Source organism: Pteropus medius, unplaced genomic scaffold (genome assembly GCF_902729225.1).
Source record: "Pteropus medius unplaced genomic scaffold, Ma_sr-lr_union100, whole genome shotgun sequence".
Taxonomy (NCBI): domain Eukaryota; kingdom Metazoa; phylum Chordata; class Mammalia; order Chiroptera; family Pteropodidae; genus Pteropus; species Pteropus medius.
The window spans coordinates 47,972,165-47,995,510 of NW_024349800.1; the positions used below are offsets into that span (position 1 = coordinate 47,972,165).

General features: G+C 43.5%; 1 protein-coding gene and 1 non-coding gene across 2 annotated transcripts in view; both read left to right on the forward strand.

The window, feature by feature from the left end:
* The window catches only part of ALK (ALK receptor tyrosine kinase), a 616,833-nt gene that overhangs the window by 425,815 nt on the left and 167,672 nt on the right, over positions 1–23,346 (forward strand).
* Positions 13,778–13,896, forward strand: LOC120622282 (5S ribosomal RNA). Its single transcript, XR_005658465.1, has one exon. It is a non-coding gene; the product is annotated as a 5S ribosomal RNA (ribosomal RNA).

Consider the following 23,346-nt stretch of genomic DNA (forward strand, 5'->3'; position numbering starts at 1 on the left):
CTTCTGCCACACATAGCTGGGGAAGATGAGAAATGCTGGTGGCCTGTCCCTCCTGGGGTGATACCAGAATCCTAGATTGGAATCTGTGGGAAGAGGGAGTCTTGTCTGAACCTGCCTGGAATAGAGTTTCCACCATGATGCCGAGCAAGGTAGGGAGGGGAATGGGGAGAAGGACATTCAAATGTCACAGATTCTCACTGTTCTTACTGATTTTTAGTAGCTTTTCTTGAACAAATGTTTTTTGTTTGTTAGTTTTGTTTGTTGTTGCTGTTGTTGTTGTTGTTGTTGTTGTTTGCTGTATGTCCTTAGGACAGTTTACAGAGACTTTAAATGATTGGGTTTTTAAAAATAATTTCACCATTTATGCTTGTTTCACTGGGAGCAGGGCTTCAGATCTCATGTCATCATTCCAAAAGTGGAATTTCTCTGCAACTGTATCTTTATTTTTCTCTCTCATACCAGATAATGAGCTCCTTTAGAATAAGGGAGGTATCCAAATAATAATTGCTGTCTACATTTACTCTTTGCCAGAAACTATGCTACTCTGTGAATATAATCTCTAATCCCCTTAGTAGCAAGTTGGTTGTTATCACCACTCCATAGGTAAGGAAACGGAGACTTAAGAGGTTAAGTAACTTGCCTGAAATCTCACTATTGGTCAGTGTTGGAGCCAAGAACCTAAACCAAGTCTCTCTCTAAAGTCAGTGGTCTTCCCACTTCACTGTGCTGCATTGTATCTCTAGCACCCAGCTTAGTGCTTGAGGTACATGTGCTGGGGAAATAAATGAAAAATATAAAGAATGAGTAAATAATTGAACTCTTAGAAGAAGCCTAAGAATATCTATCAGCACATAGCTATTTTCAACTCCTTTCACATTTTGTTTTCAGGCTAATTGATACACCTTCACAGCAACCTTTCTGAATTTGTCAATTAGTTTCTTTGCCTTAATGGCAATCATAATGTATAAGAATAATTTTAATCTTAAATTTATTAAATTAGATCAGTGAGTATTATGTAGCCACAATGTTCAAGAAGTATGATACTAGCCTCTCTGGAATTTGCAAAAGGTCTTCTCTTCAAGTTTATGTCAGTGACAGATCACAGTAGTGTTCTTTTGTACTATTTGATTTTTGCATAATTCATCAGTTTAGCTATTTTTAGGTCAGCAGTCTTTAAAGCAGTATTGTGAAGAAATTTCAGGTCAGATATACTATTCACAGAATTATACCTGAGTCTATTTCTGACAGTAACGTTGATCTATTGGATACCCTAAAAATTGAATCAGGAGCTTAATTCCAAAGGTGAGCTTTATCTTTTAAGGTCCACTTTTTATTTCTCTCCTCCTTTTTTGTTTTTTAGAATTAACTTTTCATTACCCAAGTAACCACATGAATTTATTCTCCTTGTGAAAATTTCTATGGATATATGTGTGTGTTTGTGTGCATGTATGTGTGTGTACGTGTGAGACAGACAGACAGACAGACAGACAGACAGACATGAAAAAAGGGCTAAAAAGGTATTCCAAACTTAATATAGTGGGTACCTCTAGGGATGGAAATGGAAAGGGGAAGAAGGGAGCCTGCTATTAAAGAGAACACCAGGTTCATCTGTGATGTTTTAATATTTACAAGGAGAAAGTATTTTCTTCCTCTTCTGTTCTCTTTCCTCACTGTGATTCTTAGTGCAGATATGTGAGTAAGTGTGTATTCCCACATATGCATGAGGCGAATTCAGCCAGAACTTCCTAGTGGGCCCCCAACGTCCTGAGAAATCATTCACTTCTTCTTAATTGTTATGTCCTGAGTAGGAAAAATGGGGTATCATTATTCTTGTCTGTGCCTTTTTATCTACAATGTACATTTCTGTTAGCTTGGTCTGTCACAGTTTATGGCAGTTTTATTGCTTAGATTATTTGCCAGTAAACACTAGCTTGATCTTGAAGGAGCAGAGAGGATTGAAGAGGTACTTCTAAAGACATATTCTGTTACCAATAGCAAGCTGCTTCCTTGCTTGGGGATTCAAGCTTTGGCAGCCGTGGGAAGGGAAGGTGGGGGATGGCACAGTCCAGGCATGCATTTCTACCATCTCCCCAACTGACATTAATTGCTCCTATGTAGTTAATCACAAAGGGATGCAGACCATTGGCTAGGTCAATGCAATGTGATACGGAGAGCGAGAACATTGGGGTTTTACTCCTAATACAAACCCTAGTTAAATCTCTAGCTGAAGGCTCATAGGCAAGTCACAGTCTCTTTCAGGTCAATTTTGTCTTCTCCTTCCTTTCTGTTCTCCTCCTTCCCCTCCTCCTATTCCTTTTCTTCCTCCTCCTAGAATTAAATGAAATGACATATGAAAGAACCTAGTTCCACGAATGCTAGGGCACATAGAGATATTCTGTGATTGACTGCTAGTTTTCTTTCCCTGTGTTAAGACCTAAAAAGAAATTTTTCTTCTTCTTCTGACATTAACATGCCATCTATTTCTCCTTCTAAAAATATGGGAGGGGTCTTCATCCATGCCCACCTCCCAGGACATTGCTGTGTCACTTGTAGGTAAGACCCTTGGACCAAACAGAGAGTTGATAAAGAAAAACAAAGTATCAGATGCTGTTCTGACTGAGGTTTGGAGTTGTCGTAAACACAGGCATACTTCTGAAGCAGTTCCTGAAGAAGCTTTTAGGGGGAAGGGTTTCCAGTATCTAAGGGAGGAATACGACATGGACTCCTAGAGGAACGATAACTCCAGGCCGTGCCAAATGCTTCCATCCTTTAGATTGGAGACTCTCATGAAGAAACAGCAGCTGTCAGAAGATGTCATTGGCATTTCCATGTGATAAATTTGATGTAAAGAATCTTTAACAAGTCTCGAAAAGGAAAAAGCTAAATAAAAACTCATGAGTGGCATATTGCCTTCACTGAGCGTTTCCACAGAGAGCAGGCATTAGGGAAGCTGGAGAAGGGGAGTGAGTGTCACATTTGACTAGCACCTCGGGAAACACCCAAACCTACTAATGTCTAGGTGGTGCTCGTCATTTGTGGTGAAGCCTGGGACTGGAGAGTCCTCTTAAAGGACCAAGGACCAGGTTTTCTCTGAGAGAGTAAATCCCCACCAATTTGGGGCCTGCAGTCAGTCATTCTCAAGGCTGCCCTTGTGCCAAAGGTACTGTGTTTTCTATTAGTGAGAAAGTCAGGGGACCCTAGTAACCTTCCTGGATCTCATTCAGTTTTGCCTGGGTACTAGTGTCTTCTGAAAAGGACTTGGCTATCATTAAAGTCAGTCTTTTACTTCTGTGAACCTAGGGTAGAGCAACTGAGGCCTGGCACTTTGGATTCTCGTGCCTGACTCTGATGCTCTGGCTGTCTGAGACATAGGAGGCAGCCAGGCTGAGCATGAAACAGTGAATGAGGAGTCAGGACCCACATCTCTAATCCAGTGCCCATCTCTGATGGGATCCGAGAGCCCAGTCACCCACTCACAGACTGTTCAAGTGGAGAGGCGCCTTAGAAATAATATCCACTACCTTCACTTTTAAAGGAAACAAGCCTAGAGAGATCAAATGGCTTTCCAAATGCCTCCTCTCCCAGTACATCCCTCAGGCGTCCCATTTATCTTAATGTTCTCAGCTCCCATCATGCATCCTGGTACACGATGAGTGCTCAACAAAGGTTGAGCGAATGAGTACACATTGTGCTGATGACTCAGTGGAAGAGCTAAAATTAGCACACAATACTCTTTCCTACCTCTATCACTCGTCAGGGCAACACTCAGCGCTATTTAATCGGCACATTCAAGCAGTCACTTGAAGCCAAACAGAGACTTAGAAAGCGTGGCCTCCTGCCTGCACTCAGTCTGGACAGCTTTTCCTCTCAGTGCTCTCTTGACCTCTGGATTGAGGGGGCTGCAGTTCGCAGCACCAGCAGAGGATATTCATTGACTTAGGGAATGGATTTGAGCCAATATCCCTTTTGGATGCCAGGACAAAGGGAACCAACAGTGCTGGTCTGCGAGAGCCACCCTGGGCTGAACATGGACTAACAGTGTGGAGACAAGAGGTGTCCTGAGCCACCAGCAGCCCCCTTAGCCATTGCTTTCCTGACAGGTTCTGTGATGGAGGAGGTGGGGCATGCAGCCTCCAGATCGCTACTGCTGCTTCTGCTGCAGTTCTGGGCGTGTGATTGCAAAGCAGAGGCGGCAAGTTTGTCGGTGTCAAAGTAAAGTCTGGACGGCATTCTATTTCCCCAGACTTTTTTACTAGCAGGCTGCGGGGCTAGCAGTCTCCTCTCTGTGGTTATTATCTGTTTCTTTTGCAAAGCAAGACATTCCTGTGAAGGGCGCTGAGACCGTAAGGCAAGTCATAAAGGGTGACAAAGCAGAAAGAGAGTCGCCTGCAGTCTCCTCTGCTGACGATTCACTCCGCCTGGTTATTCATCCGCACAGAGGAGTCGCAGGCCTCACTCTTAAATGGCTTCATTCACAATGATTGACTTCGGAAATGTGCCTGTGCCTTTTGCAGAATGTTAAGCAGGAAAGGATCTTTCCCTCCTTTGGATCAGCTATGTTGAGAAAGCTGTGGTTTCACAGGCCTGGAGTGGGAGGCTGGCAGGAAAAATCAGCCCTTGGCAGGAATGCTCGTCAAAGGAGAATAACCACTGAAAAAATATGGTAATGAACCTGGGAGCAGTCACATTAGGGTGAAAATGATGCCTCTCCAGGCTCAGCCATTTTCCTGACCAATTCTAAGCAGCATCTAAAACCTTTAAACACCAGTAAAAGTTTGTTTTATTAACATACCATCACTGACATCTCCTGACTACCTTTGGTCCCACATTAAAGAAGTCGGGGAAGATCTGAATTTAAACATTGCTCTTTAGAAATACAGTGTCAGGTGTCTTGGCAAAATGCCTTAGAGACCCTGCCAGTGTAGCCCCACCTTCCCAAGCAGACAATGACCACTCTAGTCCAAGCTTTACCCACCTAAAGCTGGACTCTTGCCTTAGTTTCCCAACAAAAATTTGTCTCCACTCTTCCCAGTCCCCTTATTGCTAAATATCTTTATTACTGCTAATGCCAGGACACTTTTTCTATGGACCACTTTACTTATGTAACTTTGATCATAACCTTCATAAGCTCCCTACTGACTCTCAAACAAAAACCAAACTCTTTCATAGAGCGGGTAAGGTCTTTTGCTTTGTATTATACTAATCTTCTACACTCTCTATGCCAGCCTAGCAGGTTCACTCCTTGTTTTTAACCAACCTTTACACCTTCCCCCTCTGCAACCTTTATTATGATCTTTCCGCCACCTGGAAGGCCAGCACCTCCCATCTCTACCCATCATGCCCTAGGGCCAAGAAATCTTTACTGATAACACCTGTTACTGAAATCCTTGTATTATAACATATGAGTAAATATCTTGTCTTCCCATTAGAATATAAGGTTATTGAGAGCAGGGACCATGTGTTTTTTTGTATTTGTACCCTATTCCCTCAACTTGAGTATCCCACTACTTTGCATGTCACATATACTTAATAATTTTTAAATAAATAATGAATATATAAAATGAATGAATGACCAACAAATTAATTAGTTAATTAGTTCATTGAGTTAATACTCTATGAACTTTTTTAAACCTCTAATCTCTATTTTCCTGTATCACCGAAAGCAAAGAAACTTACCTCTTAGTAATGTGATTTGAAAAGCAAGGTTATAAAATATCTGTTACTGATTATGCTTTTTCTCTGAAATCCTTGCTTGTAAAAATACTTTAAGAGAGTATTTTGTAAAAAATACTTGGAATAAAAACTTGGAACTAAGAGTTGAGTGTTCTTTCTTGTCCCGGGAATCCCCAAGGAGGGCTGTGGTGTAGAGATTAGAAAACATCAGAAATTAGACCAGCCAGAGGACTCAGAGGTTGACTGCTTCCTGTTCTGGGTGAATATTTTTTAATTGCAGAGTTATTCAACCCTCAAAGGTCATAAACTGGGAAATCTAGCTTAAGGACAGATTGCTCAAATTAAAGACTAAATGAATCTAGCCAGTAGAAGCAAACCACTTCTCAGGGGTTGAGAGTATAGGGTAAGAGAAGGAAACCAGGAAGCATGAACTTAGAGGGGTGCCGTGCTCCAAGGGCGTGAACCTTAGAGGTCTCTTTTGTGGATTTTCACAAATAGAATTATAACCGTACTTGTGAAAAATAAAAACATGAAATAAACATGTCCTGAAGCGTATAGTCCACCTCTAGGGTTAGTGTACTCTTGCCTTAAGCATGTTGGGCTGCATTCCAGTACATGGGACCATCATACTTAGCAGCTATAGGAACAGAACACAGCAGTTCCAGTCCTCATGTACTTGAAACACAGAGGGTGGGACAGCCTTGGGGAAGAGTTTCTCTTCCTGGTGTCATATCTGAGTTTTTATTTGGGTTGGAAATTGTCTAGTTGGTGATCACGGGATGTAGGCTAGAAGCTGTTTAATCAGAAGAAATAGACTTGCCTTGGAATGAACATCCTCCATCACTAGCTATGTGATCTTGGTCAGGTCATCTCCTTTTCCATCAGTCTTCTTATCTGGTGAACTAAGGGATTAGAACAGAGAATTTTAAGATCTCCTTTTAAACCTAGGCTTCTCTCTTATGGATGAAATCCTATGAGTCTATGAATCTTTGTCCTTTGCAGCCCCTACAGAACTATCACTTTGCACTACGAGTTTGCCTCTTGAGATATCCCAAGAACTGGTTCAGGAATTTTGAAGCAAGGAAAGAGAAAGTGTTTCAAAAGTTAATTAACAAAGCAAAGCAAGGATGCTAATATTGATTGACTTGCTAGAATGTTTAAAATGTACCAAACATCTATAAGACAGGAGTAATTCTTGTCCTGTAAGCAAATATTTATTGACTATATAGTACAAGGCAGGTATTGAGCCAGGTACTAGAGGTGCAACGTGGAGTTTATAGTCTAATCTCATATTACAGATGGAAACGCTGACGTTTAAAGAGGTTAAGTAATTGCTGCAAGGTCATGTGGCTATTGGTGGGTGAAATCAAAATGTGAACCCCCGTCCCTCTGACCTCTGCAGTACGTCATGTTGCATCCTGGGAACTGAGACAAAAAGACCAAAGGAGCAGTGTCTGGAGCCTGAGACGGGATCTGACATCTCGATATTCTTCCTAATGCAGCCACCGAAGTGAGCTTTCTATGCTTCCTGACACTACCCCCGAAGTCTAATAGTCTCTGGAGGTCCCTCGTGCAGCTGTTGGAGGGTGGCACTTAATAATTTTTGTTGAATTTTTGCTGCATAATTTCTGTAGATCTTGCTAATACCTTGGAAAATTGCTTCCAGAAAACTCAAAGCTAAACCTCTGACGCCTGACCCTTAGTGCCACATTTGATATTTCTAGAAGCTGAAAGAGGACTTAGTCTTATTCCAGATCACAAATCAAGTACTTGAAGAAATAGCTGAAAGATTGCTCTCCTGCAAATTAGAGTTTCATTCCCTAATTTCATTCCCTATACCCCTGGCTTTTTGTTGGATTGGCATATAGGCATTGAGGCACCTGGCAGAGATTGTCAGGTGGGACAGTAGAGCTGGTTGTACCATCCCACCCTCCCACTTCTCCTAACCTGCAGTCTTCAGGCCTGTATCTTCAGCACAGTGGTTGTGACTGGGGAGCCTGTTCAATCCAAACCCATAGGATTGAAGCAGTGCTGCCCCATCCTAAGAAAACTCCTTGCCCACTGTCTCCTACAGGGATGCAAGGTAGAGATCTAAAGGATCAAATGCACCAGGGTGGGGGCTCACAGAAGCCTAATGACCTGAGTTTAGACTCCGTCTTATGCTAAAAGGATAAAGAGAGTTCTTAAGGACAGCAGCATACCAGGGTAGGTGACCAAACAGAGCTTCAGCAGAAGAAACTAGATTAGGGATAAAGCACTTGCTTTGGGGCTCTAGTGGAAAGATAATCAGTTTGAATGCCTGCTCAGCATACTAACCGTGTGTCTTCCTCAATTGAATGGAGATAATAACACTTCCCTTGGAAGGCTGTGAAGGTAAGTGTTAACATGGAGCAAAAGTCTAGTTTACAATAAAAGGTATCTGCTATTATTTTTGCTTTATTTGTATTATCCCTCATGAATCAGGCAAGATTTCAGACCTAGCATGTCAGCACCATGGCATTCTGGGTAGTCACTTGTCAGTGAGAGAAAGGGAAGCTTAACTGTGAACAGAAACATGTAATTTTGTTTTATGTCTATGTATATGTGTGTGTCTACACACACATGTGAGTGTGTACATATCCTGTGTGTACATACATGTGTGTACATGCCCTTGGGCCTGAAGCCACACCTCCTTGTGACATTCCTTGAAGTGACTGGGAGTTTTGATAACCTCCTTTCCCATGCAGCCTGCCTTGAATGTGGCACTCTGAGAATCTCAATTATAGACTCTTGTCTCAAAACTGCCTGGAAAGCATAAAGACAAGCTTCACAAACATTGTCTCATTAGTTCAGTAAAACCTTACTAATTTACCCTAATTGTGGGGAAGGATCGTTTCCATGCGGGAAATGTCTGAAAGGGGCCTGCTTTAATAAATAGACAGGCCTTATTCGTAATTAGTGGTGCCACTTGCACACAAACAATCAATGTGCTCAAGTCCTTAAAAACAGTTTGTTCTCGTAAAGTGGGTTGCACGTTCTCACTGTCATCTTGAAGCTGCTAATGCAAGAAGTGACCTGGGAGCAAGGGTCCTTTATTTTCCTTCTTATATCCAAGTAAACAGCAATCTAACAGATGGCCAAGGGGATTGAACCAGGGCAGGGGAGAGGAAGACAACAGCAGAGCTGAGAAGTTTGGCAAGAGTCAGGACTCACAAGATCTAAATTCCAATCCCAGCTCAGTCCCCAGACTGTCGAATTGCTTTATCTTTCTGGATCTCAGTTTCTCATCCCTTGTATGAAATTGTTTAGCTAAATGGTGTCTCGGTGCTTTTAAATCATAGCATTTCAGAGCCATAAGAGAGCCTAGAGAGCATCTGATTCAAGTCCTTGGTTTACATGTGGGAATAGTAAGGGGTTCTTCCCAGACTATGTTGTCTATATATGAGTAAGATAAAGGCTCACAAGGGGTGGCACTGGAAGAATTTGATCCAGGTCAGGATCCAAACAGAGAACAGATGAACAGCTAACAGGACATATGAAGAATGGGCAGAGAAGCCATAAATGGGAAACAAGGTAGAGAAGTAGTCAACAGGGCAGGAGAATCCAGAGCTCAAGGAGAAAACTAGGTCTGGGGTCATGAATAGAGTAGGCAGGCGGGCGGGAAGCCCTCTAGCAGTCAAGGACCGAGATAAGAGTTTTGGCATAGAAAAGCAAAACTTACCAAAATATTGGGCCAAAGCCTCAAGACATCAAAGAAGAAGAGGAGGCTTGATTTGCCCTGCTAATGGTGGTAATTTTAAGGCTGGAATTCCAAAGGCATATTCTCTGATTGAAGGTGGATCAAGGAAGCCCGGGGCTTGTGAATTGTTTCCTACCTTCTAGAGACATGTAGAATACTAGATGGAAGGACCGGCTGATTGATTGGAGGGCGCACCAAGTGGTAGAGGGCATCCATGTAAAAATGGCTCAAAGAAGCAGGAAATGCAATGCTGATGGTCCAGATGAGCCATCGGATCAGAGCAGAAGCTGAAGGTGTGAAAGCCATCCCAACAAAAAGCAGCACTGAACCTCAGAATGAATAAGCTCTCTGCAGAGAGAGAAAGAGAAAGGCCAAAGATGATCTTAGACCTTTCTGTGCTACACTCCCGTTCTCGATGGGCAAATAAGTTAAAAGGTGACCTATCCTCCCACCTTACTAGAGACTGGTAGTGAAGTATATATTGAAGACAGGTGGAAGAAAGGACAGGTGGGATTGTGGAGCACACAGGAATAGATACGGGCTTTCCACCTTGAGTTGCATATTATGAGATCCACCTGTCTGTGCCTCTCCTTGCATTATTTTTCACTGATGAGATGGCATCTCCATTGTCTTCACAATGGAAACAACAACGAAACAAGTCTCAAGTTTTCGTTTCCTTCAGAGAGTGTGGGTTGAGATGTGGAAGCCACTGAAATAAATCAGCCTCTCGATATAGATGTTTGTTTGATTCCTTCTCCCTGGGCAATTCCACTCCAAAGGAAATATCGGCAAGTCTTGCATTTTTCTTAATTCAGTTTTCTAACTGATCATTCTCATGGTCAAAACTGATGACTTTGAGACAGTCGGCTAGGGTGGCCATCTCAGAAAGGTCTGTTTCCCTCTCTTCTGAGCCGAAAACTCACAGAACTAAAAATTATCTCATCTACCCATCCTCTATTTTGTCTTTTTCTTTCTAAATATGAAGAACCATTCCAGCAGAGACAAAATGGCTTGCTCACGGTCATTAGTATATATATTATAATGCATTAGATAGTATTTTTCAAATCAGAGTATTGTATGAGCTCCTTTTAAAATAAAAATAAAGATATTTTATGAGTCCCTCCAGGGAACCCCAGACTCCAGGTTAAGAGTCCGAAGACTAGTGTAAAGTGACTGGCATCAGGGGCTTGTCTCCTGAAGAGCTTGGCTTAGATGTGTTCCACACTCCTGTCCCCTGGCACACATCCTGAGCTCCAGTCGCCCTTCCTGGCCTACTTTCATCATAAGCTCCTGGCAGGTTCTATAAAAAGGTTTTTCTTTAGTACTTTTGCCTCCAGGAATCTTCCCAGACCCCACTCTGTAGCCTGCTCACTCTTTCTCCTTTGACAATGGTGATATATCTTTTTCTGGGTCCAGACATAAGGGTCTCTTTGGCTTTTTGGTTTCCAATGCCACCCCACAAGGAATGGGCCTTTATTTGGCTCACTTCCTTTCTCAGATCCACACTCATCCAGAAGGTAAGGATGACAAAGATGAAGGTGTTTGCCAGGTGGTGTGATGGTTGGGCCACCATGACATGGCACACGTAGATAGAAATGTCAATAGTACAGTAGGAAGAAGGCACAGCCCTGAGAGGTCTGAATGGAATGTGGAGTAGAAAAAGAGAGAGTGTCAAGAGCGGGTATGAGAACGTGATCCATAGCATGCGGGTGCTCAAGGGACCTAGGAAGTCCTAGACCTACCCACTTATTTTACAAATAAAGAAGAAACCAAGTCCCAGAAGCCCAAAGGGGCTCACCTGGTTCCATCTGGATTAGGAGGCAGTACCAGTAGTGATTAACAGCAGTGGTTTTGAAGTCAGATGGACCTGGGTCCTCATTTAAAACTCCATGTCTGTTATTACCTGTGAAATATTGAGCAAATGACCCAAATTTCCTCCATTTCTGTTTCCTCATCATGATAGACATACCGCATACAACTGTGGCGAAGTTGAATGAAATAATGAAATGCTTAATACGATATCCAGCACATAATAAGAACTCAATAAATGTTAGCTGTGATTAGAAAAAAGGTAGAATTGGAAATCCAGGTCTTCTGAATCCCTCATCTGGGAAGATATCCAGGCCTTCTCTGAATTGCATCCCAGGGAACAGTGGGGGTGGACTTGTCCCAAGGTCATCCTCATCAGTGACAGGGATGAAGAAATGTCACTCTGGGCCTCACTGGCTCTGTAATTATTCAAATGCTTTGCTTATAATACAATCGCAGCTCTTAGCTCTGATTATTGGCATCATCAACATCATCTATTAATGGATTTCGAGCTCCTCTGGGTACAGGGCATTGTACAAGATGCTAAACGATGCCAAATACAGAATCAGAAAATGAAAGACAGAAAAGAGCAGAAAGTGGACCAAACCAGGCATCCTTCTGAGCTAACCTTAAAGGGCCAGGGCCTCCTAAATTCCAGACAGGCATTAATTTTTCAGGATCTTCTTTATCATTCTTTTCTTCATTATTTTCAGCTGCCTACATTTAAGCAGAAGTATTTAAACTTCTATTAGTTGTCCTTTTATTCTTTTTGTTAAATAAAACTTTCTCTTTGTCACCTATTAGCCTCTTCTGGCGTGGCTGTCAGCAGGGGGAGAACTAGCAGTAAGAAATCTAACAGAACAAAATAAATAAGTGAAGGAGGACTTGCCTCCAAAAGGGCCAGACCTCGCTGTGTTTGCACCGTGGCTCCTTGCTACCTGGAGTTTCTACTTGATGGTCCTTAGGAGCTCAGCGCAAAGTGAGGAGACATGCTTTACTGAAAATGCCGGTCACCCTGGCATGAAGCTCACTCAACCTGCTGCAGAGCTCCAAACATCTGTTCTGCCTCCTTTTGTGCATGTGCTTTTAAGCTGATGGTGAGAGACAGCCTGCCAGAAACGTCTGAGTTTTCACCAAAGACATATTGTAGGTTAGAAGGCAGACGGCTGCTTTTGTATTGAAAACCTGTTCATCAGAGTTTGCGAAAAGAACAGATATGAAAGGTTCAGATGAACCCTTCAGGATTTCTCCATCTAACCAAGCCTTAAGCTCTGCCTCTCATTAATCCTTAATGAACAACAAAGAAAATGTGTCGCTGGCTAATTATTGTGTAGGTTGGCAGATGCTGAACGAGAAAACGTCTCCAGAGTCACATCATTTAAAGGGACACTGTCAAAAAGAAAGTCTTATTTTGAAATGGACTCCCTGGCCTGTAACATTATCTATTTCTTGTTAAACTTGAATTACCATTGTCTCTGTCTAGGGGATTTGAACTTTAAAAGTCTGAAGCAATCAGGTGATGGAATCTCAAATTTGTCCTCCCACAATAAATTCTTATCACTGCTCACTGGAGCTGGCTAAAAGGACTTACATACCACTTTTCCTCGTATCGTGATGCCTCCCTGGAATGTCTTTCCCCTGCCTCCACCTCCTTCAAATTTCCCTTTTCCCAGTTGTAGTCATGTGTCACATAACGTTGTCACGGTCAGTGACAGATTACATATACAGCAGTGGTCCCATAAGATTATAATGAAACTGAATTTTCTGTAAAAACGGGAAGGGTGTGTGGTGCGGAAGAATTTTGTTTTCTCTGACGGGAGCAAAACAATAGATTTCGTTTATATGTGGGGCTTAGCAATAGATTCCATCTCATTCACAGTATCTCGATTTTGAGTTCATAGATTATATCCCAGTCAGCCAACCACTAACCTGTCTCAGCACAGAGGCACCTGTTTCCCCAGTGTATGTATTTAGAGGGTGCTGGAGCCTCCCAGATCTAGCCTGATGGTCTTCAGACGACAATTCTGTAAATTCTTTGTTGGGGACCTAAGATCCTGTACCAGGACATAGGTCCACAAGAGCTGCCTTAACAAGGGTTAAGTGCCACTGCCACTTTAGTGAAAGCTTTCTGTGGTAGTGCAGAGCCAGCCTGTCCCCATACTTTATAAAAATTTTCAGGTCATAATAAATAAATATAAAGCATAGATAAGTTTTATTTCCTCCATCATTTAAATGCCAGAGAGAGCCCTTTTGCCAGATAGAGTCAGTGGAACCAAACAAAAATTTCCAAAGTCCAAATATTGAGTCTTCAGTTCTCCACCCTCTCAATATTAAACAACCCGTGTGTGTGCATGCGTGTGTGTGTGTGTGTGTGAATACCACAGAGTGCCTTAATACGATCACTGCTCCAACATGCAATAGCCAAAACCACATTGTCATGACAATCCCCTTCAGTTCCTTTATCTCTCTGTCTTGATTTCTTATTCCTCCTGATCCTTTCACTCCCTCCTGACAGCCACTACTGTGTGATCTATACCTTCCTCACACAGTTTCGCCTCAATATTTCTAATCAATCCTGTCTACAGCCATGCCACCCTGAACAAGCCTGATCCCGTCTGATCTCAGAAGCTAAGCAGGGTCAGGCCTGGTTAGTACTTGGATGGGAGACCACCTAGGAAGACCAGGTGCTGTAGGCATAAAAAATAAAAAATAAGGGATTGTAAGCTGACAAGGTCCTTGCAATCTGTGAGGTCAACCAAGGGTTGCCTTGCCTAAAAATACATATATATATTTCTAATCGATCCAGCCTACATCCCTGTTCATAGAACAGAATTGACAGCTTTGATGTTCTGTTTCTGACCTTGTCAGAAGGAAGCAGAAAGAGGGCTCGTGGGACATTGTTTATAAAGCCTACAGTGGTGTACAGTACTGTCCTAGGCCTTAGCATGTACTCACCATTCACTCATCAACTTGCTCAGAGCAACTTGCAGGCCTGCAAGTTCCATTCATGGTAAGTACCCTATACAGGTGTACCATTTTTTATCTTTTATACTGTGTTTTTACTGTACCTTTTCTATGATAGGTATGTTTAGGTACACAAATACCATTGTGTTACAGTTGCCTACAATATTCAGTACAGTCACATGCTGAACAAGTTTGTAGCCTAGGAGCAATAAGCTGCAACATAGACTAGCTGTGTAGAAGGCTCTACTATCTAGGTTTGTGTAAGCTCACTCACTCTATGGTGCTCACACAATGACAAAATCGCATGCAACACATTTCTCAGAACATATTTCTGCCATTAATTGGCTCATAACTAGAATTAATTAATCCTTTCTCATGCTGGACAAAATTCCTTAGAATTTTCTTGGGACCTAAGCAGTCTAAACATGTGAATTCTTGAATATAAGTTCCTTTAGGTCAGGAACTATGTTTCATCATCCATATCCAGTAGTTTCCATGTGCCTGATACATACAATGCTCAATAAATGTTTGTTGAATTCAGCGAAATTGCTGCTATGTACTTTAGGCTGATTTGTTTCTTATTCCATAATGTCTCTTCAGTCTTCACAACTAAAAATTCCTTAAGGGTAGGATTCTTGTCTTACTCTTCCTTTTCTCTACCACTAGAATGCTCACTATGGATTTATATGATAGGTTCACATGTTGGAAGGTCATGTTAATTTTTGTTTAAAGTAAATTTTTTTTCCCATCTAGAATGAACTATAAAGTGTCCTGTTATAGGAAATGGTCTTATGTTCTCTATATAAGATGGAAGTAGGCTAGTTGGAGTAGATTTCCTTTTATAGCCAATTTTATTTTCAGATTTAAATGGAAGGATCTCAGTACTATACTTTTAGGAATCTGTTTACTTCAGGAGTCAATCAAAAATGTTTGAATTTAAAAATATTAAACCCAGTCAAATTCTAAACAAGTTGCCGAAGAAGTGGTTTTGGAACCTTTAGAAAAAAATACAGTAATTCCAAGAGTCAACACAGGCTTACCACCTAAAATTAGTCCTGGAAAACACCTCCTTCTGTAGGTCATGAGATTATTGGGATAACAAAATATGACAACACGGAACATCTTGATTTAAACAATACATTTAACAGTGTTTCTCTTGATACTCTGCTAGGTAGGTCTGTAGCAAATTGAACACTTGTAAACAGAGAAGCATAGGGATTGAGCTTTATCCATCTGGAAAGCGTCTCTAGTAAACACAGTAAAGGACTCTTCCTTGACCTTTGGCTCTTTTATGTTTTTAATGCATGTCTGAGGTGGTGGCAGGAGAGAGACTCTAACATTTGTTCAGATGTACTACATTCCAGCCACCATGCTGGAAGCTGTATGCTCATGATTCATTTCATAGGAGACCTGATCTGCTGATGACTCCAAGCTTGTAGGAGAGCTAATACCATGGATGACAGATCCTAAATTCCAGAAACCAATCCAGTTAAAATTTGCTGCAGGAAATGTCGTGGTCTTGCATTCAGGTTCAGAATAATCAGCTGCTTTGAGCCACAACCTACAAGGTCTGGAAATTTTGGTTTGGAAACAGTTTGCAGGAAAAGGATTAGGGGGAGCCTAGAGAGAAGTGGTGGGGAGCGGGGGATGCCAGTTGATAACAAGTTAACAAAAAACCATGGTGTGTCGCAGCTGCCTGAGAAGATAATGCACTAAGAGCCTACAGAGGAAGAGCCCAGATCCCAGAGAGGGTTGATCCTAGCACCCCCTGCATTGGCCAGACCAGTGCAAGGCACCACCGTTAGCCCAGTATCCAGGAGCTGAAAGGAGCTTCAGGAAACATCTAGCTGTATTTTTGTTGACAAATTTTCAGGCATCCACTTAAAATTTAAGTCCAGAGGAGAATGACCACCTCAAGGTGAGCACCAGGAACCAAAACAATAGAAAAATATTATAACATATATTTTCAAATCACTCTCCTATTCGCTCTACCATTCAATTTTTCCCACAGTCCTGAGAGAGAGTCGATTAAATAGAGGAACCATGAACAGAGAGGTGGAGTGACTTGCCCAAAGCCCTGAAGCCAGTGAAGAAACCAGGTCATGAGCCAGGGTTTCCAGACTCTCAATCCAGTGCTCTTCCTTGGTGCCATGCTGCCTCTCCATGGCAGCTCGCAGTCCACCCCTCACGCGGCCACTGCTCCCTTCATGGTCTGGCCCAGAGAAGCTGCATAGCAGGCAAGGGCCATTTACATCTCTGCCTTTCAGCAGAACTTAAGCTGGAGTTCACTGGGGAATGGCTCTGCTGGGTTTTCACTCAACACCCCACTGTCAAACCCACGTTCCTTTCATTCATCTCTTGTGATGCAAGAGGTATAAAATATGACCAAATTCAAACCTACGGTTCCTGCCAGCCCATCCCTCAGAGCCGTTCCTACTCCCAGAAACAATACCCTGGTTATCATTCATTATTTCTACTTCTTAGTATTAAAACCCTTTTAATACGGCATTGCAGACCACTGGGGAGTTTTAAATTTCGTGTCAGACCAGGATTTATGGGCCAGTTCTGAAATTTTACCTCTGGGGTCCATAACCGCAATTCCCTTTTAATCGCTCTCTTAGACACCTCTGTTAAAAGACTTCAATTATTTCCACACAGTGGCCCCTGGGATTGGGCCAGTCTGAATATTCAACTTGTGTCACCTCCTTTTGGAAGCATGCACAGGAAGCTTTAGCTGCATACTGGGTTCGAAGATGCCAGGTCTGACAAGCATTTCCACCAAGGAGCTTGGGGGTTCTTAGGACAGGAATCTCCCCTCATAAGGAATTGTGAGTTTAGGGATCCTGCCCCCATCCACCCTGCCTTCCCACTGCCCAGTAGGAAGCAAGAGATTAATGCATTAGGAAGGGCAATTCGCCCATGCTTGTCATGAAAGCTGTACCTCCTGAGAACTTACAAATGCATATTGGGAATCCTTCCATGGGAAATTGTTTCAAGGAATATGATGTAGAGAGTCAGGTGGGAGGCTCAGAGAGGGGAGAGATCCTTCAGCTGAGCCCTGGAGGGACCTGTGATGCTTTGGGAAAGTAAAAGCAGATGCTGTCTGAGAGGCTGTACAGTATTGGAAAGGGACCCCCTACCACCACCAAGGACAGGGTGAGGACACCAGAGCAACAACAGCCTGCCAAAGGCAGCTATGTCACAGAGAGGAGAGGAGAGCTGAAGTGACTGCAAAGACCTTTCTGGATCAGGGTGTAGTGAAGGGGGCTAAGGCAGAATGCCAGGGGTGGGAGTAGCTAAAGGAGCCCCCAAGTTCTCTGTCAGCAGCCCTTCACAGAGTGCATGAGGGATTGCCTGCACTGGCCAGCGTGGCCTGTTAGAAGGACATTAATGGACTGGACCAAAGCAAGAAGAGCCTTCATCACTCATTGAGTGCTTTATATCTGGTGACAGCAATTTGTATGGGAGAAATGCATAACTCTGTATCCAGAGTCACCAATGCTAAAAGAAGGTTTAATTATGGACCAAAAACAGCTGCTTCTGCTGGGTAGGGGACCAAGTTCAGGCTTGTAAAGGGAAAAATTCACCAGAAGCTTGGGAGAAAAACCAGGACTCAAAGCCTCATACATATGTTCCAAGTCCTGTCCTTGGGTAGAGACAGCCAAGAGGGAATGAGACTCCCTGACCTTGGCAAGGAAGTGCCCCCAAGTTCTCTTGTCAACAGCCCTTCACAGAGTGCATGAGGGATTGCCTGCACTGGCCAGCGTGGCCTGGTAGAAGGACATTAATGGACTGGACCAAAGCAAGAAGAGCCTTCATCACTCAAGAGTGTCGATATTCTAATACAGCAACAGACTAAGCCAGTGCATCTCCAAACAGAGAGCAGTCACTGCGGGAGCATACAAAATGATTAATCAGGGGTACTATTACCAAAACTTCTTGTATGTAATACTAATTTAAAAGTAAGGCAATAAGTTTTACTAATATTTAATATTAGATTGATGGGAGTACATGTGCATGCTCAAAGGGTTTGTATAATAGAAGAAGATAAGTAATACAGTCTTTTAAGTTTGATGATGTATTCGATACCAAAGGATTCGGTGACATGTGATTTAATTCAGTCTGGGGCTCCAGTCCTTTCCCTGCCTTCAGGCACATACCCACAGACATACATGGAGCCAAGTGTCTATGCTCTTTTCCTGTCTACGAAACTGTGTTCCATTTCCTTCTGCTTTTCATGCCTGTTTTCTCTTTGGTAAAATGGGGACAGTCATGTGTTATCCCTGTCCTGTAAGAAGTGATGTTTATTTTTGCACGTGTAAAAATGCCAGGGAAGGAGGAGACTCAGATTTGTTCCATGCCTTCCTGTACATATATGTTCCTGCTAAGGGATGGCTCTGGAAATAGGAGAACATCATTGGTCAGGCTCAACGAGTACCAACAGCAGGCAGACAACATGGCAGCCAATCCAGACACTCTGAGGCCATTCCTGTTTCCAGAAGTCTGCAAGAGATGGGTAGGAGAGCACCAGGCTTGGAATCACAAGCTCTAGCACTTGCTAGCTAGTCCTCTGAGCAAGCCCTGTAACCCTTCATCCACACTACCTGGCTGTGTGACGAAGGGTATGAGATGTGCACTTGTCGCCCAGGGTGGCTGTAAGAATCAGTAGAGAGGGCGTGTGTGGAAACATGGAGCCCCCTCAGACAGAGCCAGTGTGCTGAGGCGGAAGTCTCACGGCCGTCCAAGGAGCACCCGGCCTGCGGACCTGAGCCTGCTGAATGGAGGGCCCATCTCTGCCCTGAGCCTGGCTCAGGTTTAAGTCTCCTGATACGCATAGTAAATGCTGTGATCTGCACACAGTGGGCCCTCAAGAAACTATCTCAACCATCTCTGGGATACCTCTCGGCTCTGAAATTGTGGGATCTCTGGGTGTCTGAGGCCACCCTCCCTCATCTTCTGCAGCAGCCCAGGAAAGTCAGGGCATATAGAGATAGCTGTGGACTTGGAGTCTGACAAACCTGGTTTACATCTCAGCTCTGTTACTAAATGGAAAACAAGATAATTTACCTGCTGGACTCTCAGTTTCCTCATCCGTGCAACAACTCCTACCCCTCGCATCTCCTAAATGGATTAAATGTGTCACAGTCTGACACAGCATTGGCATTCAAGGAGTGGTAGGCATTATAATAATTATAATAATTTAATAGCAATATTACAGTTATTACCATCACTGCTTGGATGACACCACTGGCAGTTTTCCAAAGCCAGAGATGCTTGCAGACAACAGATCCCTTCCACAACCCCCATTCTATGAGCATGACGAGCCGGAGATGTGTCCACTGCCTGCTTTGTGCCCCTTGAATCAAAGGCTCGGACTCTTCTGAATGATGTCTCTGAACGTGCTCCGAGCTGTCAGCATGCTTCGGAACCACCCACAGCGCTCATACGAGCCGGGAGGTGCTTCCCAGCCTTTGTTACAGTCAGTTCCTGAAGTCCTCTGTCCTTTGAAGATGCCATCGACTGAGAAGGAGAAGAAGGCTTTTGTTCTCCCTCCTGGCTTCGTGAGAAACATGCCAAACCATTGGGTAGGCTCCAGCTCCGTGATCTATGAATAAAAAACAGCAAAGAGATGGGTTTTACAACTTTTTCCCCAGGAGTCAGTTTTTATTTACTCTTTGGAGATTTCTGCTTGCTTTGGTTTTAACAAAACTGTATTGCAGGTTTGCCAGTGCTGTGGTGACATTTATAATACAGTGCATATCCAGGCAGCCCTTTCTAAGACACTTTGCATACATGTCTTGGGAAGCAGGTAAAGGAAGATGGGCTATTCTTGTCTTGTAGGTGACTGTTTCCCCAAGCCCTCATTGATGAAATATATTACCGAAGGACTGAACCAGCCAAAAACGAGGAGCCTGACCTTCCCAGAAAACCGCAGCTTCCACTGTATAGGGCCAGGGATAGTGTCAAAGGAGTCTGAGTGTGCAGGGCTTTCTGCCTGTAAATACATGAAGTCTGAGAGGACTCAGGAGAGGGGAGGACAGGCTGGCCCCATCCTAGGGATTCTCGTTCTCCCCACCCTAGCCCAAATCTTCCTGGCTCTCTCCTGTGCCTCTGCTTCTAGCAGGCCCCGCATCCTTTGAAAACTCCAGGTCGCTGTTTTGAGCTGACTCTCTAATGTCATATACAAAATGTTAGTGGTAGTTCTAGCCCAGAAATTGGCTCCCAGGTGAACACATTATTGGCACAATCTGAGGGCCTCTCCAGCGATTCTGTCCGTTGTGTTCCAGAAAGCTCCCACATGGCTGACATGGTAGAAGCCTGAAGTCCAATTCCATTAGTCTCCTCAAGCGTGGCTTAAAGATAGGAGCATTACCTGGGCGAAATTGATGGGCCCATGATGCCTGGGCTTCAGCAAGCACTTCCAAGTATCATTCTGCAGTGGGTCCTCCCTCAAGACGTTGGTGATATTATTTATCTGGGAGGCAGAGATGAATGTGTAGAAAAATATCCTGCACTCTTTCTGGCCCCCAGAAAAATGGGGCTTCTTGATGAGAAATGAGTCATATTCTTGGCAGCCTGTGGCTGCCTGTCATGGACTGGTGTTCACACAGAAAAATGATGCTATTTATCGATGTTAAGTGAAAATAATTTAAAGTTTGTTTCTCCACTTAGGATGATTTTGAACAAGCCACTTTATTAGTTTGCTAAGGCTACCATGACAAAAGCACCACAAATTTGGTGGCTTACACAAGAGAACTTTTTTATCCCGGTTCCGGAGGCTCCAAGCTCCAGGTATTGGCAGAGCGGTTCCTTCCGAGGGCTGTGAGGAAGGGTGTGTTCCACGCCTCTTTCCTCGTTTCCGGTGGTTGGTTGGCAGTCTTTGCGATTCCTTGGTTTATAGATGCATCGCTCCAGATCTCTGCCTGCATCTTCACATGGCCTTCTCCATGTGTGCCTGTCTGTCTCTATGTCCAAATTTCCCCTTATTATAAAGACATAGACATGTTGGATTAGGGCCCATCCTAACGACCTCATTTGAACTTGATTACCTTTATGAAGACCCTGTTTCCAAATGAGGTCACATTCTGACGCACTGGGTGTTAGGACCTCGACATATCTTTTTGGGAGGACATAATTCAATATCGTGTGGGTATACGAGATGGGTGTATTCCCAGACATCAGTCTTCTCTACCACATGAGAGGATTAAACATGGTGGTTTCCAGTCTTCATGCCAGTCATACATCTTGCAATCTACCAATAATATCACCATCCACGATAGTTGCCACAGTACAGTACAGGAGCTGTAGCAGGGCCAGTGTGCCCCTCTGTACCCCAGAGTCTCAGGACATGATTCGTCAGTGCCTCTGGCAATTTCCCCCACACCTGTAGATGGCCACCCCAGCAAAGGGGCAGGGCAGGAGCAGTGTGAGGAACAGGGGATCATCTCCGATGGGCACAAGTTCTTATCCTCCTCACCAGGTCCCTGCAGCCTGTTCTAGCTAACCACTGCCCCAGCCCCAGAATTTGCTTACAGGGCCCCAGGTTATGGCCTGGTCTAGCCTACCATATAAAATTTCAGCAGAGTTGTTTGACTTGGCTGGAGATTTAAGACTGAAATGGAACCTCTGAGCATTTTGCTTGGCTCAGAGGCTTGCATATTGAACCAATCAATGTGTTAATGCATTAAATGGCATTTAGATTGGCTCTCTAGAGAGCAGGATGGGTGACAGGATATCATTTGAGCATGGGCCGGGAGGACTGGGAAATCCTAGGCATTGAGCTCTGAGGTGGGGGTGCAGAATAAAAGCCGCAAACTCAGTCCCGCTTGGGACTTGGGGTTCAAGCTAGAGGCAGACTGGGCTGATGGAGAGGGATCCTGCAGAAACAGCCACGTTTCAGCTTCAATGTTATCTTTCTCCTTCTCCCTGGGGAGGATATAATTTAAAAAACAAAAAAACAAAAAACTGGCTACATTGAATTGGCTTGAAAGAAAAGATTGTGTTTGAAAAGAACAGATGGTACTAAAAAGTTATTGGAAAGGAGAGAGTGAGAAAACCAAATTCCAGATCCCCCTGGCTGCTGGTGGGTGATGTGCCCAAACCGCCTCGCGGAAGGAATTAGAAAGGCAAAACGATTACTGGGACACCTGAGAAGATCCACTGCCAGAGAGACTGTCTGACAGATCCGTGGAGCGAGGACTCCTGGGCACTCTCATGCCTATTTCTGTAATTTTAAATGCTTTCTGGAAGGTCAGCACCAACCAGCCCCTCCCGCCTCTCACTTCCTCTGCCCGGAATCCAGAGTCCTTTGCCTGGTCCCCTGAGGAGCAGGTTCAGCAGATGCTGGAGGAGGTCGTGGCTCGCCTGGGACCTAATTCAAAACTCAGAGAAACTCAAAGCGGAACTTTAGGATTCTCAGGATCTCTATTCTTGATTTGAAGAAAATCTCTCTCTCTTGATTTTTGGCCTGGATTATCAGTGGTTCCTTCCTTCAAAAAAAGAAAAAGCACTAGTGAATCCTCTGTGCATTTCTTTCCACAAACTAGAACAAAGACGAAGTCCTCTTAGAAAATAAGCTTGGAACCCATAGTTGCTTGGAAATTAATTTCCATCCTTAAACATTTATTTTCATGTGCAACTTCTAAATGTGTGCTAATTCAGCAATCTCTTGATGTAGGGCCAAGACCTTTGCTTCCAGTTTAGGTTCGTTGCTTAGAGTCTGCAATGTCTTTCTGCATAAATCACGTGACACCACCACATCCACAGTTTTCAACTTTAGTTCCTCTAAAATGGAAATAATTTTAGAACACTTGTAAACTAATCTGAAGGCTTTCTGGATTTTTAAGATTTTTTTCCCTATCTTTTCTGTTGCTTTGTTCTCACCTAATTAAACAACAATTATTTTTAGTGACTTACCACTACTAGTCTTTACAAAAGTAATCAGATTTTTCGTGCTCATGTCACAGCAACTTAATTAGTGCAACTGGCATAAAGAGGCCTGGGAACAAGCATAACTGACTCTCAGTAAGTGTATAACTCAAGTGATTGGAGTAGAGGTGTAGGAGTACTAGAGAGTAACCTTGAACATTCAGTAACCTTGAACGTTCAGAGGGCACAGGGTGTCCCATTGAATGTAAAATGTAGAGAGTATGGTAATCCAGCAAGCAAATTGATCACATGGA